The sequence below is a fragment of the Oncorhynchus kisutch genome, linkage group LG14, assembly GCF_002021735.2.
Source record: "Oncorhynchus kisutch isolate 150728-3 linkage group LG14, Okis_V2, whole genome shotgun sequence".
NCBI classification, from domain to species: Eukaryota; Metazoa; Chordata; class Actinopteri; order Salmoniformes; family Salmonidae; genus Oncorhynchus; species Oncorhynchus kisutch.
Window position 1 is genome coordinate 81,141,201 of NC_034187.2, and position 17,736 is coordinate 81,158,936.

The 17,736-nt window shown below is 48.2% G+C and overlaps 1 pseudogene; it reads right to left on the minus strand.

Moving 5' to 3' along the window:
• Positions 1–376: 376 nt before the first annotated feature.
• Positions 377–17,652, minus strand: LOC109880386 (spliceosome RNA helicase DDX39B-like; annotated as a pseudogene).
• Positions 17,653–17,736: the final 84 nt, after the last annotated feature.

A 17,736-nucleotide genomic window follows, 5' to 3' on the forward strand; every position in this document is an offset into this window, starting at 1 on the left:
AGAGATCACCATCTATAATATATAATAATATCACACACTGGACCAGAGATCACCATCTATAATATATAATAATATCACACACTGGACCAGAGATCACCATCTATAATAATATCACACACTGGGTCAGAGGTCACCACCAGGAAACAACAACACATTTGACTACACACGTTCTGCATTTTTAAAACTTTACTCGTCTAGTCAGCATTTTTGTTTCCCTGTTATGTACCACGGTGGAACATGAAACACAGTACCTGGCTGAACTCAGACACTGACTTCACACTGAATTTGCATATAAAAACTTCCCCAGTTAGCTGTAAAAAAAAACATCCTCAGTTTCTCCTGCTACAGTATGTGACTCTGGAACATCATGATTGAATTACAGTACCTGGTTGAACTCCAGCACGTCGAGGAGATCAAAGAGCTTCCTGTTCTTCTCCTTGTCCTTCCGTTTCTCGTTGCTGCAGCCCGTGGAGAGTCAGCTTGGTCTCATCATCAACAAAGATTTCCAACGGCTGGGTGGAGCAGGGTGAGATCGGGGTTAGGGTGGGGGGTGCAGCAGGTAGAGGGTGGGACAGGGTTAGGGTGGAGCAGGTGGGGGTGGGACAAGGTTAGGGTGGAGCAGGAAGGGGGTGGGACAGGGTTAGGGTGGAGCAGACAGGGGATGGGACAGGGTTAGGGTGGAGCAGACAGGGGGTGGGACAGGGTTAGGGTGGAGCAGACAGGGGGTGGGACAGGGTTAGGGTGGAGCAGGGAGGGGGTGTGACAGGGTTAGGGTGGAGCAGACAGGGGGTGGGACAGGGTTAGGGTAGAGCAGGGAGGGGGTGGGACAGGGTTAGGGTGGAGCAGATAGAGGGTGGGACAGGGTTAGGGTGGAGCAGGGAGGGGGTGGGACAGGGTTAGGGTGGAGCAGACAGGGGTGGTGCAGAGGATTAGGGTGGGAAGGAGGGATGAGGCGTGGGGAGGGGAATGTGGAAGACTTGTGAAGAGAGTAGATGGGGGTGGGAAGGGGAAGGTAGGAGGATGTTTGAGGAGAGTTAGATGGGGGTGGGAAGGAGAAGGTGTATGTAGGTTGATACACGTTCAAGAGAGGGATGGGAAAGTATACAAGGACTGAATGGTTCCCAGAGAGTAGTGGTTAAGGTGATGAGGTAGAGGTGAAGCAGGGAGACATGAGGAGATAGTGAAATAGGAAGAAAAGAGATGGGGGAGTTAGATGGACACCCTGCCCTCCCACCACACAAGATTTTATCTTCTCTCTCACACAGACAGACGGACATGCACACGCACACAGGATACACACGGACATACTGATGCAACACAAATGAACATAGGCAGCCGGACAGTTCTCACTAGTCACTACTATCCACACAACACTTGGGGGGAAAAAATAGATCTGATGAAATGAAAAGCCATAGTGATCAGATGAAATCAACAGTTAATGTAAAACGTAACCACAAGTAATACATTCATTAAAGCCATCACAGTGATAGAGGCGTCACTACAGACCCTAGTTTGATCCCGGGCTGTATAACAACCGGCCGTGATCGGGAGTCCCATAGGGCGGCGCACCATTGGCCCAGCGTCGTCCGGGTTAGGGGAGAGTTTGGCCGGGGGGGGGGCTTTAATTGGCGCATCGCGCTCTAGCGACTCCTTGTGGCCGACCGGGTGGCTGCAGGCTGACCTCGGTCGTCAGTTGAACAGTGTTTCCTCCAACACATTGTTGCGGCTGGCTTCCGGGTTAAGCGAGCGGGTGTTAAAAAGCGCGGTTTGGCGGTTCATGTTTCAGGCGACGCATGACTCGACCTTCGCCTCCCGAACCCGTTGGGGAGTTGCAGCGATGAGACAAGATCGATTCATCATCGTAACAAAACAAAAAAGGCTTCATTGGAATCACTATGGCTGCTCCACTTGAAATGAGATCGATTCATCATCATAACATACAAACACATTCATTTAGCCACTAATTTGGTCCTGTCTCTCTGGTAGCAGCTGTGCCTAATTAAACAATGATGTAACAGTCTCTGCCAGTTAGATGTGCTATGTGATTAAATCACGGACATCATTTACTATGAGGCACTACTACATAGATAGAAGTCATCAATATACATTTCATATAGATTAACCTTAAGTTTATTACATACTGTAATCAATTGGATTTCAATATGCAACCAATTTGATACATTGTTTTTGAATATTTAAATTTTTTCCATTTAGCAGACGTTCTTGTCCAGGTTAAGTGCCTTGCTTAAGGGCACATCGGCAGATTTTTCATGTAGTCACCTTTCGGTTACAGGCCCAACGCTCTATACTGCTAGGCTACCTGCCGACCCATGTATACTGGACAAAAAATATCAACATAACATGTAAAGTGTTGGTCCCGTGTTTCATGAGCTGAAATAAAAGATCCCATACATTTCCCATATGCACAAAGACGTATTTCTCTCAAATTTTACGCACAAATTTGTTTACATCCCTGTTAGTGAGCATTTCTCATTTATTGAGATAATCCATACACCTGACAGGTGTGGCATATCAAGAAGCTGATTAAACAGCAAGATCATTACACAGGTGCACCTTGTGCTGGGGACAATAAAAGGCCTCTCTAAAATGTGCAGTTTTGTCACAAAACAATGCCACAGATGTCTCAAGTTTTGAAAGCACGTGCAGTTGGCATGCTGACTGCAGGTTCGTCCACCAGAGCGGTTGCCAAGTAATGGAATGTTAATTTATCTACCATAAGCCGCCTCCAACGTTGTTATAGAGAATATGGCAGTACATCCAACCGGCCTCACAACCGCAGACCAGGACCTCATCATCCGGCTTCTTCGCCTGGGGATCGTCAGAGGGGAGAGGGGGGCTGCTGAGGAGTATTTCTGTCAGTAATAAAGTCCTTTTGTGGGGAAAAACTCCTTCTGATTGGTTGGGCCTGGCTCCCTAGCGGTTGGGCCTGGCTCCCTAGCGGTTGGGCCTGGCTCCCCAGCGGTTGGGCCTGGCTCCCTAGCTGTTGGGCCTGGCTCCCCAGCGGTTGGGCCTGGCTCCCCAAGCGGTTGGGCTTGGCTCCCTAGCGGTTGGGCCTGGCTCCCTAGCGGTTGGGCCTGGCTCCCCAGCGGTTGGGCCTGGCTCCCCAGCGGTTGGGCCTGGCTCCCTAGCGGTTGGGCGGTTGGGCCTCATGTGGGTAGTCCTATGCCCTCCCAGGCCCAACCATGTGAAATCCTGTCATTATTTTAATGACAAAGCAAAAAACAGGTTTTAGAATTTTTCTTACATTTATTAAAAATAAAAACTGAAATTGACATAGTATTCAGACCCTTTAGTCAGTACTTTGTTGAAGCATCTTCGGCAGTGATTACAGCCTCGAGTCTTTTTTGGTATGACGCTGTCACGACTGTCTTGGGAGGATGAGTCTGAATAGCTCAGATCAGCTTTGCAATAAATAACTTCAACCAGAACTCCTCTCACACACAGGGGGGGGGGGGGGGAGGGAATTGGTGGCGGGGTTGACAACTCACGCCCTGTTTTAAATCAAGGATAGAACATTTAGCCATCTCCCTCTCCAAATTCACGGATGTAATGTGCCTTTGTCTACACAGACATTTTCCCGATAGTACATTAACACGTTCTAAAGCGAATACTGAAACAATATTTCTAACATAGAACATGGGGAATGGGCAAAATAATTGGTTGTTCTTTTGTGATGTCATAAACATTTTTATAAAGGAAATACTAGAACTTGAAAAGTATATACACTATAGGTGTGAAGTGTCCATCCGATGCATTATTCATGAAATATAAAAAATGATGAAAGTGTTTTTGTTGAGAGAGGGATGTGATTTTCAAAAATATTAGAGTAAATTGTTTCTATAACTTTGTACAAGTAAGTAGTCACCTCCCACCTTGAGTGAGGTCAGAGAGCGTTTCAGCTGACGGAACCGCCCCTTTTGAATGAACTGTATAAAACGATGGGTTAAGAATTAACATACCTTCCCAAGAAGGCCTGGTTTCGACATTTTTGTAAACAACAGCTGGAGTACGATATCTAAGGAAGTCTCGAGCCATTGCTCGCCCGAGGTAGAGTTTCTCATGATAAGCTGCAGACCACATTACCTACCGAGAGAGTTTTAATCTATATTCTTTGTAGCTGTTTACATACCACAACGGTCAGAGGCTGGCACCAGCCTGATTGACTTAAAAAAACACTTTGGTAAAAACAACGGGATAGATTGAAATAGATAAAGGAATTTGGGTAAACTGTTCATTTTTTTCAGCATTAATCCTTCCTATAAGCGATAGTGGTAAGCTATCCCATCTCTGAAAATCAGTTTTCAATTGCGCAAGAAGGGGAGCAATGTTTGCAGCAAAAAAGAGCATGTAATGAACGAGTTACTCCAATGTATATGAAACCAGAGCGTCTAAGCTGAAATGGCTTATCATGAGAAACTCTACCTCGGGCGGGCATTGAGAGGGAGTACCTATTTGCTGTCTGTCTGCTGGACCACTGCTGGATTGATTGGGAAGATTCAGCTTGTAACCAGAGAAGGAGCCAAAGTTATCCAGAATAGAAAGGATAGAAGGTAAACTGTTACAGGGTTATTTACATAGAGTAACAAATCATCTGCATATAATGTTCAACTCCTTCCCGTGTTACACCTTGGAAAGAGGAGGATGTCCGCAAAGCGAAGTGAAAGGGGCTCAATGGCGAGGGCGAACAATAAAGGGGACAGTGGGCAGCCTTGGCGTTTCCCACTTTCCAGGACAAAATAATCAGAATGGGTGTCATTATTAGAGATACTGGCCTGGGGAGATGTATACAAGAGACGGATACATTAGTTAAATTTGTCCCCAAATCCACATTTTTTTAAGAACAGCAAATAGGTACTCCCTCTCAATTCTGTTGAATGCCTTCTCTGCATCTAGGGAGATTACCACCTCAGGGGAGTTGGAGAATTGTTTAGAAAATATAATGTTAAACAGCGTACGAATGTTAAACAAGTGAATATCTTTCCTTTTTTAAGCCGGTTTGTTCCTGTGATATGAGTCCTGGTAAGACTACTTCCAGACACCTAGCTAGCCCCTTTACATCCACATTAAGGAGACTTAGGGGCCTAAATGAAGAACAGGAAGTGGGGTCTATCCCCTTTTTAAGGAGAAGCGCTATTGAAGCCTGTGTTAGGGTAGGTGGCAATGAGCCACGTTCAAGTGATAGATAAAACTAAAGGGGCCAACTTGGACTTTCTTTTTTATAGACTTTATTAAAGAACTCAGCTGGAAACCCATCAGGCCCTGGAGCCTTGCTGCTCTGCATTGAATTGATAGACGGAATAACTTCTTCAAGGCTGAGAGGAGAATCAAGGTAATCTGCAGTTGCAATTGTGGGAGTCTCTAGTTCACACAAATTTATAGTCATATTGGCAGTATCTGATGGAAATTCAGACATATACCTTTATTTAACCAGGCAAGTCAGTTAATAACAAATTCTTATTTTCAATGACAGCCTAGGAACAGTGGGTTAACTGCCTGTTCAGGGGCAGAAAGACAAAACCTTGTCAGCTTGGGGATTTGAACTTGCAACCTTCCGGTTTCTAGTCCAACGGTCTAACCACTAGGCTACCCTGCCGCCCCAGGGAGGAATAGAAAGATTTGAAGGTGTCATTGATCCCCGTAGGGTCAGAAATCAAGCTGAGTGGAATCTTTAATTTGGGGAATCAGACGGGTGGCAGCACTGCGTTTTAATTGGTGTGCGAGCGGACGACATGCCCTGTCGTCATGTTCATAGTAGGTACACCACATGAATGCAATAGTTCTGCATCTGTAGTGGACAAGAGACTGAATTCAGATTTTATATTAGCTCTGGAGATGGCGTCGGGGCATATTGATGGTCTGAGTTAAGAATGGCTTTAGTGACTTCTGCTAGTTTAGCTTTCCGAGTTTTGATTAAATGAGAAGAATAATACATAACTCCTCCGCTAAGATAGAGCCTTAAGTGATTCCCATAAGAGAGAACATGAGGTTGAGCTTGAGTCTGATTGGGAAAAAATGAAATGATCAATAGAAGTGGAGATAACGTTCCAGAAGTCTGCAATCAGACAGGAGAAGAGAATTGAATCTCCAGAGAGGAGTATGAGTTTGTCCTGACAGGACTATGTCGAGGGCTAAAGGTCTATGGTCAAAAATGACAATGGGTATGTCACGCTCGCTATCCTCAAACTCCCTGTCATAAATCAACCAAGGCTCGGGGTGCATGTAGTTCCACATCTTTTAATGAAAGTGAAACCGAAACAACCAACAAAACAAACAGGTAAACAGCAACGAACATGACCCAACCAACCGAGGTACACACACACACACACACACACACACACACACACACACACACACACACACACACACACACACCACACACACACACACACACACACACACACACACACACACACACACACACACACACACACACACACACACACACACACACACACACACACACACGGGGAAAAGGCTACCTAAGAACGTGACCCAACCGAGGTGCACAAACACACACGGAAAAATAATTACCCACAACACACAGATGGGGAGACGGCTACCTAAGTATGGTTCTCAATCAGAGACAATGACAGACAGCTGTCCCCGATTGAGAACCATACCCGGCCAAAAACATAGAAATAGAAAAACATAGAAAAAATAACATAGAATGCTCACCCTAGTCACACCCTGGCCTAACCAAAAGAGAGAATAAAACGCCTCTCTATGGCCAGGGCGTGACAGGGTAAATATTCAGAAGAGGTGGCATTTGGAAGTAACTTATGATCGATAAAGAAATAGTCAATAAAAGAAAAATAATGGTGTACATGTGAAAAGAATACTCTCTTGCCTGGGAATTCTGAAATCTCCAGGGATCTGGTCACCCATTCTGAACCATAAAACCTGAGAAGGATTTTGACATAGCAGGAGACATAGTTCTGGGGTTAGAGCTGTCTGAAGCCGGGATAATAACACAATTCAGATCCCCGCCCAATATCAAAGATGGGTGTTCAGAGAAGGGATTTTACCCAGCAACCCATTGGCAAATTCAACATCATTACAATTGGGAGCATATACATTGACCAATACTAGAGGTGTGTGCCAAATAAATATATCCCGTTAATGTCTGAAATAACAATAATAATAATAATAATGTATTATTTTGCTAACCAAAATTGCAACCCTTCTGGCTTTGTAGTTAAAGTCTGAGTGGAAAACCTGACTAAACCTGGAGTTTTGCAGCCTTGAGTGATCTTTAATGCGTAAATGGGTCTCTTGTAAAAATACCACATCTGCTTTTAGCTTTTTCAAATGAGAGAAGACCCTAGACCTCTTGACAGGATTGTTCATTGTCTTAGTATTCCAAGATAAAAACTTCATAGGATTAGGCCTACCTATAGTAGCGTTGTTAGCCATCTAAAATATTGAAATCAAAAAGGTGTGAAAACAGACATTTGCCAAAGATAACAGAGAAAATTGATGAAAAAAGCGCAGAGAAAAAAATGACAAAAATAGGCCCGAAAAAGGTCACTCCACCTCCCCTTCCACCCAAACCCAAAGTCTCCTTCCCCAGCGAATGGAGACAGCAGGTTGAAGTTTGCACAGCTTCGGTGCATATAAACAGAAAACCTTCCTATCCTAATGCAGAGAGGCTCCATAGCACCAGTCGTGTAATACATTTGAAAAGACATTCACAAAACGGTAAAGTAGGTCAACAGATAAAGTAGGTCAACAGATAAAGTAGGTCAACAGATAAAGTAGGTCAACCGATAAAGTAGGTCAACCGATAAAGTAGGTCACCCGGTAAAGTAGGTCAACCGATAAAGTAGGTCAACAGATAAAGTAGGCCAACCGATAAAGTAGGTCAACAGATAAAGTAGGTCAACAGATAAAGTAGGTCAATAGATAAAGTAGGTCAACCGATAAAGTAGGTCAACAGATAAAGTAGGCCAACAGATAAAGTAGGTCAACCGATAAAGTAGGTCAACCGATAAAGTAGGTCAACAGATAAAGTAGGTCAACCGATAAAGTAGGTCAACCGATAAAGTAGGTCAACCGATAAAGTAGGTCAACCAAAACAAACACCCCATAACAGTGTAACGGAACTGTCCTGACTCAGGGAGTCTTCAATCAGTGCAACGCGTACAACGTGTCTTAAGGATGGCCAAATAAGTGTCCCACTGTATGTTACCCTGTTACAAAAAAGAAAAGGTGCAGAGTGTCCGTACATGTACGAAAGTTCAACAGGGCGTAAAGTGGTGTAAAGTCCTTCAGTAAGTATCTAGATGAAAATAAAGAACAAAACAACTAAGGAAAACTAACATAGGTAGCCATGCGTTACTACATTAGCCATCTAGCCAAATAAAAAGGACCTCCCAAATGTGTAGCTTAAATGACAACCACACAAGATAGTATTAGTCCTTTTTATCAGAGTTCAATAACGTTAGTGTTTCTGCCGAGTAGAAAAGGAATAGCAACAGGGAGAGAAGAAAAAAATGCCCTGCCGTAAAAGTCAAACATACCTCCGACTTAGAGGCTAGGCTATGCTATGCTGGGCTATGCTAGGCTATGCTAGGCTATATGCTACCTGGCAAAATAGTAGGTCATAGATCCAGGATACGACTTAGAGGCTAGGCATGCTATGCTATGCTAGGCTATGCATGCTACCTGGCAAAATAGTAGGTCATAGATCCAAGATACGACTTAGAGGCTAGGCTATGCTATGCTACCTGGCAAAATGGTAGGTCATAGATCCAGGATACGACTTAGAGGCTAGGCATGCTATGCTATGCTAGGCTATGCATGCTACCTGGCAAAATAGTAGGTCATAGATCCAAGATACGACTTAGAGGCTAGGCTATGCTATGCTACCTGGCAAAATGGTAGGTCATAGATCCAGGATACGACTTAGAGGCTAGGCATGCTATGCTAGGCTATGCATGCTACCTGGCAAAATAGTAGGTCATAGATCCAAGATACGACTTAGAGGCTAGGCTATGCTATGCTACCTGGCAAAATGGTAGGTCATAGATCCAGGATACGACTTAGAGGCTAGGCTATGCATGCTACCTGTTAAAATAGTAGGTCATAGATCCAGGATACGACTTAGAGGCTAGGCTATGCATGCTACCTGGCAAAATAGTAGATCATATATCCAAGATACGGCTCAGAAGTGACTGTCGAACCAACGCTGGGCGTCCTCGTGGGAGTCGAATTGTAGCTTCCCCCCCGGCATGTTCAATGTGCAGACGAGCAGGGAAACGGAGTGAGATTTTTACTTTCTTCTCGTTAAGTTTGCATTTCACATCAAGGAATTTAGTTATTTTCTTGGCGACATTCGAGCAGAAGTCAGGGAAGATGAACACCTTGTGTCCGCAGAAGTGTAGCTGGTCTCTGCCCTGCCTCTGGAGGATGAGCTCCGATAAACCCTCTAGGCTTGGAGTTGTCGTCTCCGCCCCCCTGGCGAGGGGCCAATGGGCTCTATCCAGCTTCGGGGGTGATAGAACGATGGCCGGACCCAGCACATCCGCAAAGAATTCTGACATGAACTTAACTGAGTTCACGTTTCTCTGGTATTCCAACAACACCAAGAACGGGATTCCACGTCATCAGGCTTGTCAATCAGATTTTGGTTTTTCGGATCTCAGGCGGGCGACCGTTTTCTCAAGTACTACTTATGCGGTCACTGTAGTCACACAGGTCATGTTCAAAGCCGTCAATTCGGCGGCCTTGTTCATCCGCAGCGACTCGGACACCATCTAGGACGGAGGAGAAGGGGTCCAGAACAGCATCGATGGCATTTTGAGCTGACTGGCAATTGTTAGCTGTAATTTCCCGAGACCAGAACCGTACGGAGGTTCTGAAGATCTATGGGGAGTGTGACCGCACGCGGCTCTGTAACAGTTGGACTGGAGTCGGCGCCATTATTACCATTCACGTTTGTCATCGCGGTTGAAACTTTAGTTACAGGTCTTCTGATCCTCAGGTCGTGTGACATTTGAATCAAAAAGGTAGCTTACGAACTCATCAATCCAAATATGATATGTAAGAAAGTGGAATGAAAAGTACAAATTTGGCTAAATTAACTCATGCGTAGGAGCCTCGTCCACAAGCTTCTTCTCCATTCACATTCTACACCGGAACTCCAACTTAAATCAGTTCTACCTCATTTTTATCAACATGTTAAATGTGCAACCAGAGGGAAAATAACTCTGGACCACCTATACTCCACACACAGAGATGCATACAAAGCTCTCCCTCGCCCTCCATTTGGTAAATCTGACCATAATTCTATCCTCCTGATTCCTGCTTACAAGCAAAAATTAAAGCAGGAAGCAGTTGTAACTAGATCAATAAAAAAGTGGTCAGATGAAGCAGATGCTAAACTACAGGACTGTTTTGCTATCACAGACTGGAATATGTTCCAGGATTCTTCCGATGGCATTGAGGAGTATACCATATCAGTCACCAGCTTCATCAATAAGTGCATCGATGACGTCGTCCCCATAGTGACCCCAACCAGAAGCCATGGATTACAGGCAGCATCCACACTGAGCTAAAGGGTAGAGCTGCCGCTTTCAAGGAGCGGGACTCTAACCTTATAAGAAATCCCCCTATGCCCTCCGATGAACCATCAAACAGGCAAAGCGTTAATACAAGACTAAGATCGAGTCATACTACACCGGCTCCGACGCTCGTCGGATGTGGCAGGGCTTGCAAACTATTACAGACTACAAAGGGAAACACAGCCGAGAGATGCCCAGTGACACGAGCCTACCGGACGACCCAAACTACTTCTATGCTCGCTTCGAGGCAAATAACACTGAAACAAGCATGAGAGCACCAGCTGTACCGGAAGACTGCATGATCACGGTCTCCGCAGCCGATGTGAGTAAGACCTTTAGATAGGTCAACATTCACAAGACTGCAGGGTCAGACGGATTATCAGGACGTGTACTGTGAGCATGCGCTGAACAACTGGCAAGTGTATTCACTGACATTTTCAACCTTTCCCTGTCCGAGTCTGGAATACCAACATGTTTTAAGCAGACCACTACAATGCCTGTGCCCAAGAACACTAAGGTAACCTGCCTAAATGACTACCGACCTGTAGCGCTTACGTCTGTAGCTATGAAGTTCTTTGAAAGGCTGGACATGACTCACATCAACACCATCATCCCAGAAACTGTAGACCCAGTCCAATTTGCATACCGCCCCAACAGATCCACAGATGATGCAGTCTCTATTGCACTCCACACTGCCCTTTCCCACCTGGACAAAAGGAACACCTATGTGAGAATGCTGTTCATTGACTACAGCTCAGCGTTCAACACCATAGTGCCCTCAAAGCTCATCACTAAGCTAAGGACCCTGGGACTAAACACCTCCCTCTGCAACTGGAGCCTAGACTTCCTGACGGGCCGCCCCCAGGTGGTAAGGGTAGGTAACAACACATCCGCCACGCTGATCCTCAACACAGGGGCCTCTCAGGGGTGAGTGCTCAGTCCCTTTCTGTACTCTCTGTAAAAACTCTGCAGCTGCAATTTAAAAAAGTAATCTTTACAATTAAAAAATAAGATGGATGTGGCGTAAATTAGAACCACATTCGGTCTTTATATTATTGTAGCATAGAGTATGCTGCACTAAAGGCAGGCCTACCTGTCACAAGAAAGAAAAAGTTACCATGATGAGATGATAGGTCTACATGCATGGAACTGCGCTCCATACTGAGGTGGGCACTGTCCCCACCCTGAGATGGGCTGTCCCCACCCTGAGATGGGCCCTCTGTCCCCACCCTGAGATGGGCCCTCTGTCCCCACCCTGAGATGGGCCCTCTGTCCCCACCCTGAGATGGACTGTCTGTCACCACCCTGAGATGGGCCCTCTGTCCCCACCCTGAGATGGGCTGTTTGTCCCCATCCTGAGATGGGCTGTCTGTCCCCACCCTGAGATGGGCTGTCTGTCACCCTGAGATGGGCTGTCTGTCACCACCCTGAGATGGGCTGTCTGTCCCCACCCTGAGATGGGCTGTCTGTCCCCACCCTGAGATGGGCCCTCTGTCCCCACCCTGAGATGGGCTGTCCCCACCCTGAGATGGGCTGTCCCCACCCTGAGATGGGCTGTCTGTCCCCACCCTGAGATGGGCTGTCTGTCCCCACCCTGAGATGGGCTGTCTGTCCCCACCCTGAGATGGGCTGTCTGTCACCACCCTGAGATGGGCTGTCTGTCCCCACCCTGAGATGGGCTGTCTGTCACCACCCTGAGATGGGCTGTCTGTCCCCACCCTGAGATGGGCTGTCTGTCCCCACCCTGAGATGGGCCCTCTGTCCCCACCCTGAGATGGGCTGTCCCCACCCTGAGATGGGCTGTCCCCACCCTGAGATGGGCTGTCTGTCCCCACCCTGAGATGGGCCCTCTGTCCCCACCCTGAGATGGGCTGTCCCCACCCTGAGATGGGCTGTCTGTCCCCACCCTGAGATGAGCTGTCTGTCCCCACCCTGAGATGAGCTGTCGGTCCCCACCCTGAGATGGGCTGTCTGTCCCCACCCTGAGATGGGCTGTCTGTCACCCACCCTGAGATGGGCTGTCTGTCCCCACCCTGAGATGGGCCCTCTGTCCCCACCCTGAGATGGGCTGTCTGTCCCCACCCTGAGATGGGCTGTCCCCACCCTGAGATCGGCCCTCTGTCCCCACCCTGAGATGGGCTGTCCCCACCCTGAGATCGGCCCTCTGTCCCCACCCTGAGATGAGCTGTCTGTCCCCACCCTGAGATGAGCTGTCGGTCACCACCCTGAGATGGGCTGTCTGTCCCCACCCTGAGATGGGCTGTCTTTCACCACCCTGAGATGAGCTGTCTGTCCCCATTCTGAGATGGGCTGTCTGTCCCCACCCTGAGATGGGCTGTCTGTCCCCACCCTGAGATGGGCTGTCTGTCACCACCCTGAGATGGGCTGTCTGTCCCCACCCTGAGATGGGCTGTCTGTCACCACCCTGAGATAGGCTGTCTGTCCCCACCCTGAGATGGGCTGTCTGTCACCACCCTGAGATGGGCTGTCTGTCCCCACCCTGAGATGGGCTGTCTGTCCCCACCCTGAGATGGGCTCTCTGTCACCACCCTGAGATGGGCTGTCTGTCACCACCCTGAGATGGGCTGTCTGTCCCCACCCTGAGATGGGCTGTCTGTCACCACCCTGAGATGAGCTGTCTGTCCCCACCCTGAGATGGGCTGTCTGTCCCCACCCTGAGATGAGCTGTCGGTCACCACCCTGAGATGAGCTGTCGGTCCCCACCCTGAGATGGGCTGTCTGTCCCCACCCTGAGATGGGCTGTCTGTCACCACCCTGAGATGGGCTGTCTGTCCCCACCCTGAGATGGGCTGTTTGTCCCCACCCTGAGATGGGCTGTCTGTCCCCACCCTGAGATGGGCTGTCTATCCCCACCCTGAGATGGGCTGTCTGTCCCCACCCTGAGATGAGCTGTCTGTCCCCACCCTGAGATGAGCTGTCAGTCCCCACCCTGAGATGGGCTGTCTGTCCCCACCCTGAGATGGGCTGTCCCCACCCTGAGATGGGCTGTCTGTCCCCACCCTGAGATGGGCTGTCTGTCCCCACCCTGAGATGGGTTGTCTGTCCCCACCCTAAGATGGTCTGTCTGTCCCCACGCTGAGATGGGTTGTCTGTCCCCACCCTGAGATGGTATGTCTGTCCCCACGCTGAGTGTTGATAATTCATCATTTTAGAGGCCGTAGAGAAGCCAGATTTAGACCTTGTGTCTAATATAACAGTTCCATCTCACGCCATGCTGTTCATATAAATGATTTATTATAATTTACCAGTTTCTCACAGTTATTTATCCCGGGAAAAGGGAGTGGTTTTGGTCAGTTAAATCACGGTAAATCTCGGTATCCGAGTTCCCACCATTCAACCTTAGTGTGTGTGTGTGTGTTTTTCCAGGTCTTGGATGTTTAGTTGTGTGTCTAATATCCATGATCATGTTAGTTAGAATGTGTCAACTAAAAACACTATTAAAATGTTAGCTTTCAGAACGGACATGTTGGTAGGATGTACCAAGGGCAGGATGTTATATAATGGTACTGCCTCGTTTACAGACAAAGGCTTTGAAAAAGTTGGATGTTTTTCTGTTCATTGTCTATCTCTCATGAGATTACAATGCTCTTCCATCCACTTCAAGCATTTCTGAGTTACCTCACAGATTCTAGATTCTTTGTAACACGAGACGGCTCTGTGTGCCGTCTCTATCTACAGTCACATCTCCCTCTTCCTCTCTACTCTCCTGCTTCGGTCTTCTGCAAGCTACACCTCCTTAACATTCCTCTCTCTCTCTCCTTTCTTTACGTCCAGATGATCTGTCTTGGTATTGCCTCTGTCTGGACGGTGGGTTGTGACTCCTTCTGTCTGGACGGTGGGTTGAAACCCCTTCTGTCTGGACGGTGGGTTGTGACCCCTCTGTCTGGACGGTAGGTTGAAACCCCTTCTGTCTGGACGGTGGGTTGTGACCACTTCTGTCTGGACGGTGGGTTGTGACCCCTCTGTCTGGACGGTGGGTTGTGACCCCTCTGTCTGGACGGTGGGTTGTGACCCCTCTGTCTGGACGGTGGGTTGTGACCCCTCTGTCTGGACGGTGGGTTGTGACCGCCTCTGTCTGGACGGTGGGTTGTGACCCCTCTGTCTGGACGGTGGGTTGTGACCCCTCTGTCTGGACGGTGGGTTGTGACCGCCTCTGTCTGGACGGTGGGTTGTGACCCCTTCTGTCTGGACGGTGGGTTGTGACCCCTTCTGTCTGGACGGTGGGTTGTGGCCCCTTCTGTCTGGACGGTGGGTTGTGGCCCCTTCTGTCTGGACGGTGGGTTGTGACCCCTCTGTCTGGATGGTGGGTTGTGACGCCTCTGTCTGGACGGTGGGTTGTGGCCCCTTCTGTCTGGACGGTGGGTTGTGACCCCTTCTGTCTGGACGGTGGGTTGTGACTTCTTCTGTCTGGACGGTGGGTTGTCACCCCTTCTGTCTGGACGGTGGGTTGTGACCCCTCTGTCTGGACGGTTGGTTGTGACCCCTCTGTCTGGACGGTGGGTTTTCACCGCCTCTGTCTGGACGGTGGGTTTTCACCGCCTCTGTCTGGACGGTGGGTTGTGACCCCTTCTGTCTGGACGGTGGGTTGTGACCCCTCTGTCTGGACGGTGGGTTGTGACCCCTTCTGTCTGGACGGTGGGTTGTGACTGCCTCTGTCTGGACAGTGGGTTGTGACCCCTTCTGTCTGGACAGTGGGTTGTAACCCCTTCTGTCTGGACGGTGGGTTGTGACCGCCTCTGTCTGGATGGTGGCTTGTGACCCCTCTGTCTGGACGGTGGGTTGTGACCCCTTCTGTCTGGATGGTGGGTTGTGACCCCTTCTGTCTGGACGGTAGGTTGTGACCCCTTCTGTCTGGATGGTGGGTTGTGACCCCTTCTGTCTGGACAGTGGGTTGTGACCCCTTCTGTTTGGACAGTGGGTTGTGACGACTTCTGTCTGGACGGTGGGTTGTGACCCCTCTGTCTGGACGGTGGGTTGTGGCCCCTTCTGTCTGGACGGTGGGTTGTGAAGCCTTCTGTCTGGACACGGGGTTGTGACCCCTTCTGTCTGGACAGTGGGTTGTGACGACTTCTGTCTGGACAGTGTCTTAGACAAGGTTCAATCTGTGATTTATTACCAAGGTGTCCTGATGCTTGGGTAGCAGCTTAAGGACAGAATAGCGGCCATTTCCCCTTGTGAGACAGTCATTATCTAGCCATCTCCAGACAGTTACCTCAATTCCATTTAAAAGCAGACTAGCTGACAGAGGTAATGGGGCATTTTGGATCGACTCGGCGGACCCAGGCAATTTCACTGCTCTTTTTTACCACTTTGTTGGGAAACTAATGAACTGCAGCGAGTCAGGCAGTGTCCACTTCGTCTACTCTCCTCGGTGCTTGTCAAGTCTTCCTCCTCATTTCTCGTGTTGCTCGTTTCATTTAGTTTGACTGAGGTTCTTTGAGATAATTTATATTTGCTGAAATGTGTCTTTCTCTCCTCAGAGAGATGTGCCTGTCGTTTGAGTGGTTCCAGCTCCAGGGAGAGTCCTCTCTTAACTACAGGGCAGTGAGCTGGGGGAGTTTTTACGAGCAGCTCGGAGCAGAACGTACACACTCATGCCAGGCTGGTAAAGCAGTTTCCTTCATAAATAAAAAAAAAAGGTGGAAGATTAGGAGTCGTGACATCAGGGAGGTTCGATTCGTAGCGTACAGACTGAAAACTGGACCTATTTGCGCCTGCCGGACAGCGTTCAACATCGCCATGAAGTTAAGAAAGACTGCGTAGATTTCAAGGCGAACAACATAAGCCCGTCTATAACTGAGATCCCATTAACGGAATGCATGACATGTTGGTGAAAGGTTAGCCACTACACTAGTAACCGTAAGTTATTATTGTACTGAGTTAGACATAGAACTATGTCAATGGGCTGACACTTCCCTTATGTAACGGATGTGAAACGGCTAGCTTAGTTAGCGGTGGTACTGATGTAACGGATGTGAAACGGCTAGCTTAGTTAGCGGTGGTACTGATGTAACGGATGTGAAACGGCTAGCTTAGTTAGCGGTGGTACTGATGTAACGGATGTGAAACGGCTAGCTTAGTTAGCGGTGGTGCGCGCTAAATAGCGTTTAAATCGGTGACATCACTTGCTCTGAGACCTTGAAGTAGTAGTTCCCCTTTGCTCTGCAAGGGCCGCGGCTTTTGTGGAGCGATGGGTAACGATGCTTCGTGGGTGACTGTTGTTGATGTGTGCAGAGGGTCCCTGGTTCGCGCCCGGGTATGGGCGAGGGGACGGTCTAAAGTTATACTGTTACACTTACAGAGGTGGGTCTGTTTGGCATATAGAAAGACATCACTTTATCACTCATATCAGACTCAGGCGGCCGTAGGGGCACCCCTCACCCCTCGTTCCACCAGGCAGGGGGGATGGGTGGAGGTGTGGCGGGGAGAGAGAGGCGTGGTGGATACAGGAGGAGAGGAGGTGTAATTACGTCTTGCATGAACTTTCGGCAGATGGGGCGGATCTCTTTGCGGATCTCTTCGCTGAACATCATGACCTGTTTCTCATGGGCGGTTCAGACGGAGTATCTCCTGGACGTCTCTGCGCATGTCTGAGGGAACTGAAAGAAAGAGATGGGAGAAGTCAGTTTTCACTCACTATAGCTGAGTAAATAATGGATGCTGCTGATTAATCAGGGGTGTATTCATTAGTGCACTGCGTAGCAAACTGTAGAAACATGTTTTTGCAACAAAAACGAAAGTTCCTAATTGGACAAGTTCAGGTAGGTAGGTCCCTCCCCATTTCGGACGGTTTGCTTCCATTTGGTTCCTAGTAAATACACTCCACGTCTTTTTCTGAGTGTCATTCAGATACTGTGAGGAGATCAGATGCATCAAGTTGCTCCAGCATCTTGTCACACTCGTCCAGGATGAAGTGTTTGTGTGGCAGGTTGAGGGTCTTGTTGAGGATCAGGGCCAGGATTCACCCCGGCGTCCCCACCACCACATGGGGACACTCCCTCTTCAACACCTCCTCAATCTTCTTTATAAACAGGCCAGCAAAGAACATTGCCCCCTGGTGAGAGAAAAACAGTGTTTATTTTTAATTTTTAAACAGTGTTTATTTTTAACTAGGCAAATCAGTTGAGAGCAA